Source organism: Oncorhynchus keta, unplaced genomic scaffold (assembly GCF_023373465.1).
Source record: "Oncorhynchus keta strain PuntledgeMale-10-30-2019 unplaced genomic scaffold, Oket_V2 Un_contig_1495_pilon_pilon, whole genome shotgun sequence".
Classification (NCBI taxonomy): Eukaryota; Metazoa; Chordata; class Actinopteri; order Salmoniformes; family Salmonidae; genus Oncorhynchus; species Oncorhynchus keta.
The window spans coordinates 175,100-194,910 of NW_026279050.1; the positions used below are offsets into that span (position 1 = coordinate 175,100).

The 19,811-nt window shown below is 31.5% G+C and overlaps 1 protein-coding gene across 2 annotated transcripts in view; it reads right to left on the reverse strand.

Annotated features, from left to right (window-relative positions):
- Positions 1 to 19,811, reverse strand: part of LOC127918818 (LIM domain only protein 7-like) — a 58,054-nt gene that overhangs the window by 22,399 nt on the left and 15,844 nt on the right. The window contains exon 1 of one of the 2 annotated variants that reach the window (XM_052502052.1): positions 17,836 to 17,932. The exons of the other annotated variant lie outside the window; for it this stretch is intronic. The gene's annotated coding sequence lies outside the window, so the exon portion shown is untranslated. Of the gene's footprint in view, positions 1 to 17,835; positions 17,933 to 19,811 lie in introns of those variants that run through there. 2 annotated transcript variants of the gene reach the window in all.

Below are 19,811 nucleotides of genomic sequence, written 5' to 3' on the forward strand. Positions count from 1 at the left end.
TATAAACTATAACATTAAGAGACATGATACAGACACACCTATTATAAACTATAACATTAAGAGACATGATACAGACACACCTATTATACACTATAACATTACTAAGATACATGATACAGACACACCTATTATAAACTATAACATTACTAAGAGACATGATACAGACACACCTATTATACACTATAACATTAAGAGACATGATACAGACACACCTATTATAAACTATAACATTACTAAGAGACATGATACAGACACACCTATTATAAACTATAACATTAAGAGACATGATACAGACACACCTATTATAAACTATAACATTAAGAGACATGATACAGACACACCTATTATAAACTATAACACTAAGAGACATGATACAGACACACCTATTATAAACTATAACATTACTAAGAGACATGATACAGACACACCTATTATACACTATAACATTACTAAGAGACATGATACAGACACACCTATTATAAACTATAACATTACTAAGAGACATGATACAGACACACCTATTATACACTATAACATTAAGAGACATGATACAGACACACCTATTATAAACTATAACATTAAGAGACATGATACAGACACACCTATTATAAACTATAACATTAAGAGACATGATACAGACACACCTATTATAAACTATAACATTAAGAGACATGATACAGACACACCTATTATAAACTATAACATTAAGAGACATGATACAGACACACCTATTATAAACTATAACATTAAGAGACATGATACAGACACACCTATTATAAACTATAACATTAAGAGACATGATACAGACACACCTATTATAAACTATAACATTAAGAGACATGATACAGACACACCTATTATAAACTATAACATTAAGAGACATGATACAGACACACCTATTATAAACTATAACATTAAGAGACATGATACAGACACACCTATTATACACTATAACATTAAGAGACATGATACAGACACACCTATTATACACTATAACATTAAGAGACATGATACAGACACACCTATTATAAACTATAACATTACTAAGAGACATGATACAGACACACCTATTATAAACTATAACATTACTAAGAGACATGATACAGACACACCTATTATACACTATAACATTACTAAGAGACATGATACAGACACACCTATTATAAACTATAACATTACTAAGAGACATGATACAGACACACCTATTATAAACTATAACATTAAGAGACATGATACAGACACACCTATTATAAACTATAACATTAAGAGACATGATACAGACACACCTATTATACACTATAACATTAAGAGACATGATACAGACACACCTATTATAAACTATAACATTAAGAGACATGATACAGACACACCTATTATAAACTATAACATTAAGAGACATGATACAGACACACCTATTATACACTATAACATTAAGAGACATGATACAGACACACCTATTATAAACTATAACATTAAGAGACATGATACAGACACACCTATTATAAACTATAACATTAAGAGACATGATACAGACACACCTATTATACACTATAACATTAAGAGACATGATACAGACACACCTATTATAAACTATAACATTAAGAGACATGATACAGACACACCTATTATAAACTATAACATTAAGAGACATGATACAGACACACCTATTATACACTATAACATTAAGAGACATGATACAGACACACCTATTATAAACTATAACATTACTAAGATACATGATACAGACACACCTATTATAAACTATAACATTAAGAGACATGATACAGACACACCTATTATAAACTATAACATTAAGAGACATGATACAGACACACCTATTATAAACTATAACATTACTAAGAGACATGATACAGACACACCTATTATAAACTATAACATTACTAAGAGACATGATACAGACACACCTATTATAAACTATAACATTACTAAGATACATGATACAGACACACCTATTATAAACTATAACATTAAGAGACATGATACAGACACACCTTTATAAACTATAACATTACTAAGAGACATGATACAGACACACCTATTATAAACTATAACACTAAGAGACATGATACAGACACACCTATTATAAACTATAACATTACTAAGAGACATGATACAGACACACCTATTATACACTATAACACTAAGAGACATGACACAGACACACCTATTATAAACTATAACATTAAGAGACATGATACAGACACACCTATTATAAACTATAACATTAAGAGACATGATACAGACACACCTATTATACACTATAACATTACTAAGATACATGATACAGACACACCTATTATAAACTATAACATTACTAAGAGACATGATACAGACACACCTATTATACACTATAACACTAAGAGACATGATACAGACACACCTATTATAAACTATAACATTACTAAGAGACATGATACAGACACACCTATTATACACTATAACATTACTAAGAGACATGATACAGACACACCTATTATAAACTATAACATTACTAAGAGACATGATACAGACACACCTATTATAAACTATAACATTACTAAGAGACATGATACAGACACACCTATTATAAACTATAACATTACTAAGAGACATGATACAGACACACCTATTATACACTATAACATTACTAAGAGACATGATACAGACACACCTATTATAAACTATAACATTACTAAGAGACATGATACAGACACACCTATTATACACTATAACACTAAGAGACATGATACAGACACACCTATTATAAACTATAACATTAAGAGACATGATACAGACACACCTATTATAAACTATAACATTAAGAGACATGATACAGACACACCTATTATAAACTATAACATTAAGAGACATGATACAGACACACCTATTATAAACTATAACATTAAGAGACATGATACAGACACACCTATTATAAACTATAACATTAAGAGACATGATACAGACACACCTATTATAAACTATAACATTAAGAGACATGATACAGACACACCTATTATAAACTATAACATTAAGAGACATGATACAGACACACCTATTATAAACTATAACATTAAGAGACATGATACAGACACACCTATTATAAACTATAACATTAAGAGACATGATACAGACACACCTATTATAAACTATAACATTAAGAGACATGATACAGACACACCTATTATAAACTATAACATTAAGAGACATGATACAGACACACCTATTATAAACTATAACATTACTAAGAGACATGATACAGACACACCTATTATACACTATAACATTAAGAGACATGATACAGACACACCTATTATAAACTATAACATTAAGAGACATGATACAGACACACCTATTATACACTATAACATTAAGAGACATGATACAGACACACCTATTATAAACTATAACATTAAGAGACATGATACAGACACACCTATTATAAACTATAACATTACTAAGAGACATGATACAGACACACCTATTATAAACTATAACATTAAGAGACATGATACAGACACACCTATTATACACTATAACATTAAGAGACATGATACAGACACACCTATTATACACTATAACATTACTAAGAGACATGATACAGACACACCTATTATAAACTATAACATTAAGAGACATGACACACCTATTATATACTATAACATTAAGAGACATGATACAGACACACCTATTATACACTATAACACTAAGAGACATGATACAGACACACCTATTATACACTATAACACTAAGAGACATGATACAGACACACCTATTATAAACTATAACATTAAGAGACATGACACAGACACACCTATTATACACTATAACATTACTCAGATACATGATACAGACACACCTATTATAAACTATAACATTACTAAGAGACATGATACAGACACACCTATTATAAACTATAACATTACTAAGATACATGATACAGACACACCTATTATAAACTATAACATTACTAAGATACATGATACAGACACACCTATTATAAACTATAACATTAAGAGACATGATACAGACACACCTATTATAAACTATAACATTAAGAGACATGATACAGACACACCTATTATAAACTATAACATTACTAAGAGACATGATACAGACACACCTATTATAAACTATAACATTAAGAGACATGACACACCTATTATACACTATAACATTAAGAGACATGATACAGACACACCTATTATAAACTATAACACTAAGAGACATGACACACCTATTATACACTATAACACTAAGAGACATGACACACCTATTATAAACTATAACATTAAGAGACATGACACACCTATTATACACTATAACATTAAGAGACATGACACACCTATTATACACTATAACATTACTAAGAGACATGATACAGACACACCTATTATAAACTATAACACTAAGAGACATGATACAGACACACCTATTATACACTATAACATTAAGAGACATGATACAGACACACCTATTATACACTATAACACTAAGAGACATGATACAGACACACCTATTATAAACTATAACATTAAGAGACATGACACACCTATTATACACTATAACATTAAGAGACATGATACAGACACACCTATTATAAACTATAACATTAAGAGACATGATACAGACACACCTATTATACACTATAACATTAAGAGACATGACACAGACACACCTATTATACACTATAACACTAAGAGACATGATACAGACACACCTATTATACACTATAACATTAAGAGACATGATACACCTATTATACACTATAACACTAAGAGACATGACACAGACACACCTATTATACACTATAACATTAAGAGACATGATACAGACACACCTATTATACACTATAACACTAAGAGACATGATACAGACACACCTATTATACACTATAACACTAAGAGACATGATACAGACACACCTATTATAAACTATAACATTAAGAGACATGACACACCTATTATACACTATAACATTAAGAGACATGACACACCTATTATAAACTATAACATTAAGAGACATGATACAGACACACCTATTATAAACTATAACATTAAGAGACATGATACAGACACACCTATTATACACTATAACATTAAGAGACATGATACACCTATTATACACTATAACACTAAGAGACATGACACAGACACACCTATTATACACTATAACATTAAGAGACATGATACAGACACACCTATTATACACTATAACACTAAGAGACATGATACAGACACACCTATTATACACTATAACACTAAGAGACATGATACAGACACACCTATTATAAACTATAACATTAAGAGACATGACACACCTATTATATACTATAACATTAAGAGACATGATACAGACACACCTATTATACACTATAACACTAAGAGACATGATACAGACACACCTATTATACACTATAACACTAAGAGACATGATACAGACACACCTATTATAAACTATAACATTAAGAGACATGACACACCTATTATACACTATAACATTAAGAGACATGACACAGACACACCTATTATACACTATAACATTACTAAGAGACATGATACAGACACACCTATTATACACTATAACATTACTAAGAGACATGATACAGACACACCTATTATAAACTATAACACTAAGAGACATGATACAGACACACCTATTATAAACTATAACATTACTAAGAGACATGATACAGACACACCTATTATAAACTATAACATTACTAAGAGACATGATACAGACACACCTATTATAAACTATAACATTACTAAGAGACATGATACAGACACACCTATTATACACTATAACATTACTAAGAGACATGATACAGACACACCTATTATAAACTATAACATTACTAAGAGACATGATACAGACACACCTATTATAAACTATAACATTACTAAGAGACATGATACAGACACACCTATTATAAACTATAACATTAAGAGACATGATACAGACACACCTATTATAAACTATAACATTAAGAGACATGATACAGACACACCTATTATAAACTATAACATTAAGAGACATGATACAGACACACCTATTATAAACTATAACATTAAGAGACATGATACAGACACACCTATTATAAACTATAACATTAAGAGACATGATACAGACACACCTATTATAAACTATAACATTAAGAGACATGATACAGACACACCTATTATAAACTATAACATTAAGAGACATGATACAGACACACCTATTATAAACTATAACATTAAGAGACATGATACAGACACACCTATTATAAACTATAACATTAAGAGACATGATACAGACACACCTATTATAAACTATAACATTAAGAGACATGATACAGACACACCTATTATAAACTATAACATTAAGAGACATGATACAGACACACCTATTATAAACTATAACATTACTAAGAGACATGATACAGACACACCTATTATACACTATAACATTAAGAGACATGATACAGACACACCTATTATAAACTATAACATTAAGAGACATGATACAGACACACCTATTATACACTATAACATTAAGAGACATGATACAGACACACCTATTATAAACTATAACATTAAGAGACATGATACAGACACACCTATTATAAACTATAACATTACTAAGAGACATGATACAGACACACCTATTATAAACTATAACATTAAGAGACATGATACAGACACACCTATTATACACTATAACATTAAGAGACATGATACAGACACACCTATTATACACTATAACATTACTAAGAGACATGATACAGACACACCTATTATAAACTATAACATTAAGAGACATGACACACCTATTATATACTATAACATTAAGAGACATGATACAGACACACCTATTATACACTATAACACTAAGAGACATGATACAGACACACCTATTATACACTATAACACTAAGAGACATGATACAGACACACCTATTATAAACTATAACATTAAGAGACATGACACAGACACACCTATTATACACTATAACATTACTCAGATACATGATACAGACACACCTATTATAAACTATAACATTACTAAGAGACATGATACAGACACACCTATTATAAACTATAACATTACTAAGAGACATGATACAGACACACCTATTATAAACTATAACATTAAGAGACATGATACAGACACACCTATTATAAACTATAACATTAAGAGACATGATACAGACACACCTATTATTATAAAACTATACACCTATTATAAACTATAACATTAAGAGACAGACACACCTATTATACACTATAACATTAAGAGACATGATACAGACACACCTATTATAAACTATAACATTAAGAGACATGACACACCTATTATACACTATAACATTAAGAGACATGATACAGACACACCTATTATAAACTATAACATTAAGAGACATGATACAGACACACCTATTATACACTATAACATTAAGAGACATGACACAGACACACCTATTATACACTATAACACTAAGAGACATGATACAGACACACCTATTATACACTATAACATTAAGAGACATGATACACCTATTATACACTATAACACTAAGAGACATGACACAGACACACCTATTATACACTATAACATTAAGAGACATGATACAGACACACCTATTATAAACTATAACATTAAGAGACATGACACACCTATTATAACTATAACATTAAGAGACATGATACAGACACACCTATTATAAACTATAACACTAAGAGACATGATACAGACACACCTATTATACACTATAACATTAAGAGACATGATACAGACACACCTATTATACACTATAACACTAAGAGACATGATACAGACACACCTATTATACACTATAACACTAAGAGACATGATACAGACACACCTATTATAAACTATAACATTAAGAGACATGATACAGACACACCTATTATAAACTATAACATTAAGAGACATGATACAGACACACCTATTATAAACTATAACATTAAGAGACATGACACACCTATTATACACTATAACATTAAGAGACATGATACAGACACACCTATTATAAACTATAACATTAAGAGACATGACACACCTATTATACACTATAACATAAGAGACATGACACACCTATTATAAACTATAACATTAAGAGACATGATACAGACACACCTATTATAAACTATAACATTAAGAGACATGATACAGACACACCTATTATACACTATAACATTAAGAGACATGACACAGACACACCTATTATACACTATAACACTAAGAGACATGACACAGACACACCTATTATAAACTATATTAAGAGACATGATACAGACACACCTATTATACACTATAACACTAAGAGACATGATACAGACACACCTATTATACACTATAACACTAAGAGACATGATACAGACACACCTATTATAAACTATAACATTAAGAGACATGACACACCTATTATATACTATAACATTAAGAGACATGATACAGACACACCTATTATACACTATAACACTAAGAGACATGATACAGACACACCTATTATACACTATAACACTAAGAGACATGATACAGACACACCTATTATAAACTATAACATTAAGAGACATGATACAGACACACCTATTATAAACTATAACATTAAGAGACATGATACAGACACACCTATTATAAACTATAACATTAAGAGACATGATACACCTATTATAAACTATAACATTAAGAGACATGATACAGACACACCTATTATAAACTATAACATTAAGAGACATGACACACCTATTATACACTATAACATTAAGAGACATGATACAGACACACCTATTATAAACTATAACACTAAGAGACATGATACAGACACACCTATTATACACTATAACATTAAGAGACATGATACAGACACACCTATTATACACTATAACACTAAGAGACATGATACAGACACACCTATTATACACTATAACACTAAGAGACATGATACAGACACACCTATTATAAACTATAACATTAAGAGACATGACACACCTATTATACACTATAACATTAAGAGACATGATACAGACACACCTATTATAAACTATAACATTAAGAGACATGACACACCTATTATACACTATAACATTAAGAGACATGATACAGACACACCTATTATAAACTATAACATTAAGAGACATGACACACCTATTATACACTATAACATTAAGAGACATGACACACCTATTATACACTATAACATTACTAAGAGACATGATACAGACACACCTATTATAAACTATAACACTAAGAGACATGATACAGACACACCTATTATACACTATAACATTAAGAGACATGATACACCTATTATACACTATAACACTAAGAGACATGACACAGACACACCTATTATACACTATAACATTAAGAGACATGATACAGACACACCTATTATACACTATAACACTAAGAGACATGATACAGACACACCTATTATACACTATAACACTAAGAGACATGATACAGACACACCTATTATAAACTATAACATTAAGAGACATGACACACCTATTATATACTATAACATTAAGAGACATGATACAGACACACCTATTATACACTATAACACTAAGAGACATGATACAGACACACCTATTATACACTATAACACTAAGAGACATGATACAGACACACCTATTATAAACTATAACATTAAGAGACATGATACAGACACACCTATTATACACTATAACATTACTAAGAGACATGATACAGACACACCTATTATAAACTATAACATTACTAAGAGACATGATACAGACACACCTATTATAAACTATAACATTACTAAGAGACATGATACAGACACACCTATTATAAACTATAACATTACTAAGAGACATGATACAGACACACCTATTATAAACTATAACATTAAGAGACATGATACAGACACACCTATTATAAACTATAACATTAAGAGACATGATACAGACACACCTATTATAAACTATAACATTAAGAGACATGATACAGACACACCTATTATAAACTATAACATTAAGAGACATGATACAGACACACCTATTATACACTATAACATTAAGAGACATGATACAGACACACCTATTATAAACTATAACATTACTAAGAGACATGATACAGACACACCTATTATAAACTATAACATTAAGAGACATGATACAGACACACCTATTATAAACTATAACATTAAGAGACATGATACAGACACACCTATTATAAACTATAACATTACTAAGAGACATGATACAGACACACCTATTATAAACTATAACATTAAGAGACATGATACAGACACACCTATTATAAACTATAACATTACTAAGAGACATGATACAGACACACCTATTATAAACTATAACATTAAGAGACATGATACAGACACACCTATTATAAACTATAACATTACTAAGAGACATGATACAGACACACCTATTATAAACTATAACATTACTAAGAGACATGATACAGACACACCTATTATAAACTATAACATTACTAAGAGACATGATACAGACACACCTATTATACACTATAACACTAAGAGACATGACACAGACACACCTATTATAAACTATAACATTAAGAGACATGATACAGACACACCTATTATAAACTATAACATTAAGAGACATGATACAGACACACCTATTATACACTATAACATTACTAAGAGACATGATACAGACACACCTATTATAAACTATAACATTACTAAGAGACATGATACAGACACACCTATTATAAACTATAACATTAAGAGACATGATACAGACACACCTATTATAAACTATAACATTAAGAGACATGATACAGACACACCTATTATACACTATAACATTAAGAGACATGATACAGACACACCTATTATAAACTATAACATTAAGAGACATGATACAGACACACCTATTATAAACTATAACATTACTAAGAGACATGATACAGACACACCTATTATAAACTATAACATTACTAAGAGACATGATACAGACACACCTATTATACACTATAACATTACTAAGAGACATGATACAGACACACCTATTATAAACTATAACATTACTAAGAGACATGATACAGACACACCTATTATACACTATAACATTAAGAGACATGATACAGACACACCTATTATAAACTATAACATTAAGAGACATGATACAGACACACCTATTATAAACTATAACATTAAGAGACATGATACAGACACACCTATTATAAACTATAACATTAAGAGACATGATACAGACACACCTATTATAAACTATAACATTAAGAGACATGATACAGACACACCTATTATAAACTATAACATTAAGAGACATGATACAGACACACCTATTATAAACTATAACATTAAGAGACATGATACAGACACACCTATTATAAACTATAACATTAAGAGACATGATACAGACACACCTATTATAAACTATAACATTAAGAGACATGATACAGACACACCTATTATAAACTATAACATTAAGAGACATGATACAGACACACCTATTATAAACTATAACATTAAGAGACATGATACAGACACACCTATTATAAACTATAACATTAAGAGACATGATACAGACACACCTATTATAAACTATAACATTACTAAGAGACATGATACAGACACACCTATTATACACTATAACATTAAGAGACATGATACAGACACACCTATTATAAACTATAACATTAAGAGACATGATACAGACACACCTATTATACACTATAACATTAAGAGACATGATACAGACACACCTATTATAAACTATAACATTAAGAGACATGATACAGACACATCTATTATAAACTATAACATTACTAAGAGACATGATACAGACACACCTATTATAAACTATAACATTAAGAGACATGATACAGACACACCTATTATACACTATAACATTAAGAGACATGATACAGACACACCTATTATACACTATAACATTACTAAGAGACATGATACAGACACACCTATTATAAACTATAACATTAAGAGACATGACACACCTATTATATACTATAACATTAAGAGACATGATACAGACACACCTATTATACACTATAACACTAAGAGACATGATACAGACACACCTATTATACACTATAACACTAAGAGACATGATACAGACACACCTATTATAAACTATAACATTAAGAGACATGACACAGACACACCTATTATACACTATAACATTACTCAGATACATGATACAGACACACCTATTATAAACTATAACATTACTAAGAGACATGATACAGACACACCTATTATAAACTATAACATTACTAAGATACATGATACAGACACACCTATTATAAACTATAACATTACTAAGATACATGATACAGACACACCTATTATAAACTATAACATTAAGAGACATGATACAGACACACCTATTATAAACTATAACATTAAGAGACATGATACAGACACACCTATTATAAACTATAACATTAAGAGACATGATACAGACACACCTATTGTAAACTATAACATTACTAAGAGACATGATACAGACACACCTATTATAAACTATAACATTACTAAGAGACATGATACAGACACACCTATTATACACTATAACACTAAGAGACATGACACAGACACACCTATTATAAACTATAACATTAAGAGACATGATACAGACACACCTATTATAAACTATAACATTAAGAGACATGATACAGACACACCTATTATACACTATAACACTAAGAGACATGATACAGACACACCTATTATAAACTATAACATTACTAAGAGACATGATACAGACACACCTATTATACACTATAACACTAAGAGACATGATACAGACACACCTATTATAAACTATAACATTACTAAGAGACATGATACAGACACACCTATTATAAACTATAACATTACTAAGAGACATGATACAGACACACCTATTATAAACTATAACATTACTAAGAGACATGATACAGACACACCTATTATAAACTATAACATTACTAAGAGACATGATACAGACACACCTATTATACACTATAACACTAAGAGACATGATACAGACACACCTATTATAAACTATAACATTACTAAGAGACATGATACAGACACACCTATTATAAACTATAACATTACTAAGAGACATGATACAGACACACCTATTATACACTATAACATTAAGAGACATGATACAGACACACCTATTATAAACTATAACACTAAGAGACATGATACAGACACACCTATTATACACTATAACATTAAGAGACATGATACAGACACACCTATTATACACTATAACACTAAGAGACATGATACAGACACACCTATTATACACTATAACATTAAGAGACATGATACAGACACACCTATTATACACTATAACATTAAGAGACATGATACAGACACACCTATTATACACTATAACACTAAGAGACATGATACAGACACACCTATTATACACTATAACACTAAGAGACATGATACAGACACACCTATTATAAACTATAACATTAAGAGACATGATACAGACACACCTATTATACACTATAACACTAAGAGACATGATACAGACACACCTATTATAAACTATAACATTAAGAGACATGATACAGACACACCTATTATAAACTATAACATTACTAAGAGACATGATACAGACACACCTATTATAAACTATAACATTACTAAGAGACATGATACAGACACACCTATTATAAACTATAACATTACTAAGAGACATGATACAGACACACCTATTATAAACTATAACACTAAGAGACATGATACAGACACACCTATTATAAACTATAACATTACTAAGAGACATGATACAGACACACCTATTATAAACTATAACATTACTAAGAGACATGATACAGACACACCTATTATAAACTATAACATTAAGAGACATGATACAGACACACCTATTATAAACTATAACATTACTAAGAGACATGATACAGACACACCTATTATAAACTATAACATTACTAAGAGACATGATACAGACACACCTATTATACACTATAACATTAAGAGACATGATACAGACACACCTATTATAAACTATAACACTAAGAGACATGATACAGACACACCTATTATACACTATAACATTACTAAGAGACATGATACAGACACACCTATTATAAACTATAACACTAAGAGACATGATACAGACACACCTATTATAAACTATAACATTACTAAGAGACATGATACAGACACACCTATTATAAACTATAACATTACTAAGAGACATGATACAGACACACCTATTATAAACTATAACATTACTAAGAGACATGATACAGACACACCTATTATACACTATAACATTACTAAGAGACATGATACAGACACACCTATTATAAACTATAACATTACTAAGAGACATGATACAGACACACCTATTATACACTATAACATTAAGAGACATGATACAGACACACCTATTATAAACTATAACATTAAGAGACATGATACAGACACACCTATTATAAACTATAACATTAAGAGACAAGATACAGACACACCTATTATAAACTATAACATTAAGAGACATGATACAGACACACCTATTATAAACTATAACATTAAGAGACATGATACAGACACACCTATTATAAACTATAACATTAAGAGACATGATACAGACACACCTATTATAAACTATAACATTAAGAGACATGATACAGACACACCTATTATAAACTATAACATTAAGAGACATGATACAGACACACCTATTATAAACTATAACATTAAGAGACATGATACAGACACACCTATTATAAACTATAACATTAAGAGACATGATACAGACACACCTATTATAAACTATAACATTAAGAGACATGATACAGACACACCTATTATAAACTATAACATTAAGAGACATGATACAGACACACCTATTATAAACTATAACATTACTAAGAGACATGATACAGACACACCTATTATACACTATAACATTAAGAGACATGATACAGACACACCTATTATAAACTATAACATTAAGAGACATGACACACCTATTATACACTATAACATTAAGAGACATGACACACCTATTATACACTATAACATTACTAAGAGACATGATACAGACACACCTATTATAAACTATAACACTAAGAGACATGATACAGACACACCTATTATACACTATAACATTAAGAGACATGATACAGACACACCTATTATACACTATAACACTAAGAGACATGATACAGACACACCTATTATAAACTATAACATTAAGAGACATGACACACCTATTATATACTATAACATTAAGAGACATGATACAGACACACCTATTATAAACTATAACATTAAGAGACATGATACAGACACACCTATTATACACTATAACACTAAGAGACATGATACAGACACACCTATTATAAACTATAACATTAAGAGACATGACACAGACACACCTATTATAAACTATAACATTACTAAGATACATGATACAGACACACCTATTATAAACTATAACATTACTAAGAGACATGATACAGACACACCTATTATAAACTATAACATTACTAAGATACATGATACAGACACACCTATTATAAACTATAACATTACTAAGACATGATACAGACACACCTATTATAAACTATAACATTAAGAGACATGATACAGACACACCTATTATAAACTATAACATTAAGAGACATGATACAGACACACCTATTATAAACTATAACATTAAGAGACATGATACAGACACACCTATTATAAACTATAACATTACTAAGAGACATGATACAGACACACCTATTATAAACTATAACATTACTAAGAGACATGATACAGACACACCTATTATACACTATAACACTAAGAGACATGACACAGACACACCTATTATAAACTATAACATTAAGAGACATGATACAGACACACCTATTATAAACTATAACATTACTAAGAGACATGATACAGACACACCTATTATACACTATAACACTAAGAGACATGATACAGACACACCTATTATAAACTATAACATTACTAAGAGACATGATACAGACACACCTATTATACACTATAACACTAAGAGACATGATACAGACACACCTATTATAAACTATAACATTACTAAGAGACATGATACAGACACACCTATTATACACTATAACATTACTAAGAGACATGATACAGACACACCTATTATAAACTATAACATTACTAAGAGACATGATACAGACACACCTATTATAAACTATAACATTACTAAGAGACATGATACAGACACACCTATTATACACTATAACACTAAGAGACATGATACAGACACACCTATTATAAACTATAACATTACTAAGAGACATGATACAGACACACCTATTATACACTATAACATTACTAAGAGACATGATACAGACACACCTATTATACACTATAACATTAAGAGACATGATACAGACACACCTATTATAAACTATAACACTAAGAGACATGATACAGACACACCTATTATAAACTATAACATTAAGAGACATGATACAGACACACCTATTATACACTATAACACTAAGAGACATGATACAGACACACCTATTATACACTATAACATTAAGAGACATGATATAGACACACCTATTATACACTATAACATTAAGAGACATGATACAGACACACCTATTATACACTATAACACTAAGAGACATGATACAGACACACCTATTATACACTATAACACTAAGAGACATGATACAGACACACCTATTATAAACTATAACATTAAGAGACATGATACAGACACACCTATTATACACTATAACACTAAGAGACATGATACAGACACACCTATTATAAACTATAACATTAAGAGACATGATACAGACACACCTATTATAAACTATAACATTAAGAGACATGATACAGACACACCTATTATAAACTATAACATTAAGAGACATGATACAGACACACCTATTATAAACTATAACATTACTAAGAGACATGATACAGACACACCTATTATAAACTATAACATTAAGAGACATGATACAGACACACCTATTATAAACTATAACATTACTAAGAGACATGATACAGACACACCTATTATAAACTATAACATTACTAAGAGACATGATACAGACACACTATAACTATTATACACTATAACATTAAGAGACATGATACAGACACACCTATTATAAACTATAACATTAAGAGACATGATACAGACACACCTATTATACACTATAACATTAAGAGACATGATACAGACACACCTATTATAACTATAACATTAAGAGACATGATACAGACACACCTATTATAAACTATAACATTAAGAGACATGATACAGACACACCTATTATAACTATAACATTAAGAGACATGATACAGACACACCTATTATAAACTATAACATTAAGAGACATGATACAGACACACCTATTATAAACTATAACATTACTAAGAGACATGATACAGACACACCTGTTATAAACTATAACATTAAGAGACATGATACAGACACACCTATTATAAACTATAACATTACTAAGAGACATGATACAGACACACCTATTATAAACTATAACATTAAGAGACATGATACAGACACACAACTATTATACACTATAACATTTCTAAGAAATTGTAGTAATAGTCACAAACATACAGTATGTTATCTGACATGTTTTCTATTTTGATTAACTGAAACCTATTTGTGAACAATCACATTATGATCAATAAGAAAAGAACTGGCAGATAAATCAATCTGCTGTTAACTTTTCATTGAACCAGAAAGGAGAATGCTCATAAAACAACCTACAGGTACCGTAACTGTGAATGTCCAATCACTGATCACATACATACCTGAGAGAAGCCTCCTAATTTTATCCGACAGAATTGTGTCACTTGCTCTTGCTTTCCGTGGCTTGTTCTTTTCTAACTTTCACTATGAATGTTTTCTGATAAAACGGGGTTTTGGGACTTTGTCCCTGCAAAGCAATAAAGTGTGCAGTTTTACACACACACACACACGCACGCACGCACGCACGCACACACGTCCACGCAACACACACACACACACACACACACACACACACACACACACACACACACACACACACACACACACACACACACACACACACACACACACACACACACACACACACACACACACAACACACACACACACACACACATACACACACACACACAACACATTGGCTGAAAGTCATGGCATATCAGAACGTATACCGCGGGTATTTTTTTTTTTTTTACCTTTATTTAACTAGGCAAGTCAGTTAAGAACAAATTCTTATTTACAATGACGGTCTAGGAACAGTGGGTTAACTGCCTTGTTCAGGGGCAAAACGACAGATGTGTACCTTGTCAACTCGGGTTACTAGTCCAAAGCTCTAACCACTAGGCTACCCTGCCACCATACCCTGCCGTATGACAAAACGTTTAGTTTTACTGCTCTAATTACGTTGCTAACCAGTTTATAATAGCAATACGGCTCCTCTGGCCAATATACCACGGCTAAGGGCTGTATCCAGACGCTCTGCGTTGCGTGATGCATAAGAACAGCTCTTAGCCGTGGTATATTGCCCATATACCACACCTCCTCTGGCCAATATACCACGGCTAAGGGCTGTTTTCTTCTCCCATCTAAAATCATCAGTGTTATTATAAATAAGAAAGGTCATTGTTGTCATCATCAATACCACACCTAAATGTGTTCCAATAAACGGCTAAGGGCTGTATCCAATCTTCTTGCGTGATGCATAAGAACATCAGCCGTGGTATATTACCATATAAATATCTGGCCAATATACCACGGCTAAGGGCTGTCATCATCAATAAGTGATGCATAAGAATTTAGCCGAGGATATTGCCCATAAAGAAACAATCTCTGGCCAATAACCACGGCTAAGGGCTGTATCCAGACGCTCTGGTTTGATGCATAAGAACAGGTTAGCCGGGATGTGGGGCTGGCCAATATAATAAGGGCTGTATCCAGACGCTCGCGTTGCGTGATGCATAAGAACATGCTTTGGTATATTGCCCATATTGACCTCTGGCCAATATACCACGGCTAGGGCTGTATCCAGACGCTCGCGTTGCGTGATGCATAAGAACAGTGTTTGTTTACATGTTTGTTTACCAACCTCTGGCCAATAAACCACGGCTAAGGGCTGTTCCAGACGTTCGTGATGCATAAGAACAGTTTAGCCGTTATTGACCATTTACCACACGTTCTATCGTTACCACGGCAAGGGCTCTCTCCAGTCAGCCTACTGGGCCTCCCTAGCGCGTGATGCATAAGAACAGCCCTATATTGGTCCTTCTGACCCCAGTTGGTAGAGCATGGCGCTTTTAGAAACAGGGTAGTGGGTCGATTCCCGGGACCACCCATACGTAGAATGTATGCACATTGACTGTAAGTCGCTGGCATGGATAAAAGCGTCTGCTAAATGGCATATATTATTTATTATTATTATATTACCACACCTCCTCTGGCCAATATACCACGGCTAAGGGCTGTATCCAGACGCTCTGCGTTGCGTGATGCATAAGAACAGCCCTTAGCCGTGGTATATTGCCCATATACCACACCTCCTCTGGCCAATATACCACGGCTAAGGGCTGTATCCAGACGCTCTGCGTTGCGTGATGCATAAGAACAGCCCTTAGCCGTGGTATATTGCCCATATACCACACCTCCTCTGGCCAATATACCACGGCTAAGGGCTGTATCCAGACGCTCTGCGTTGCGTGATGCATAAGAACAGCTCTTAGCCGTGGTATATTGCCCATATACCACACCTCCTCTGGCCAAT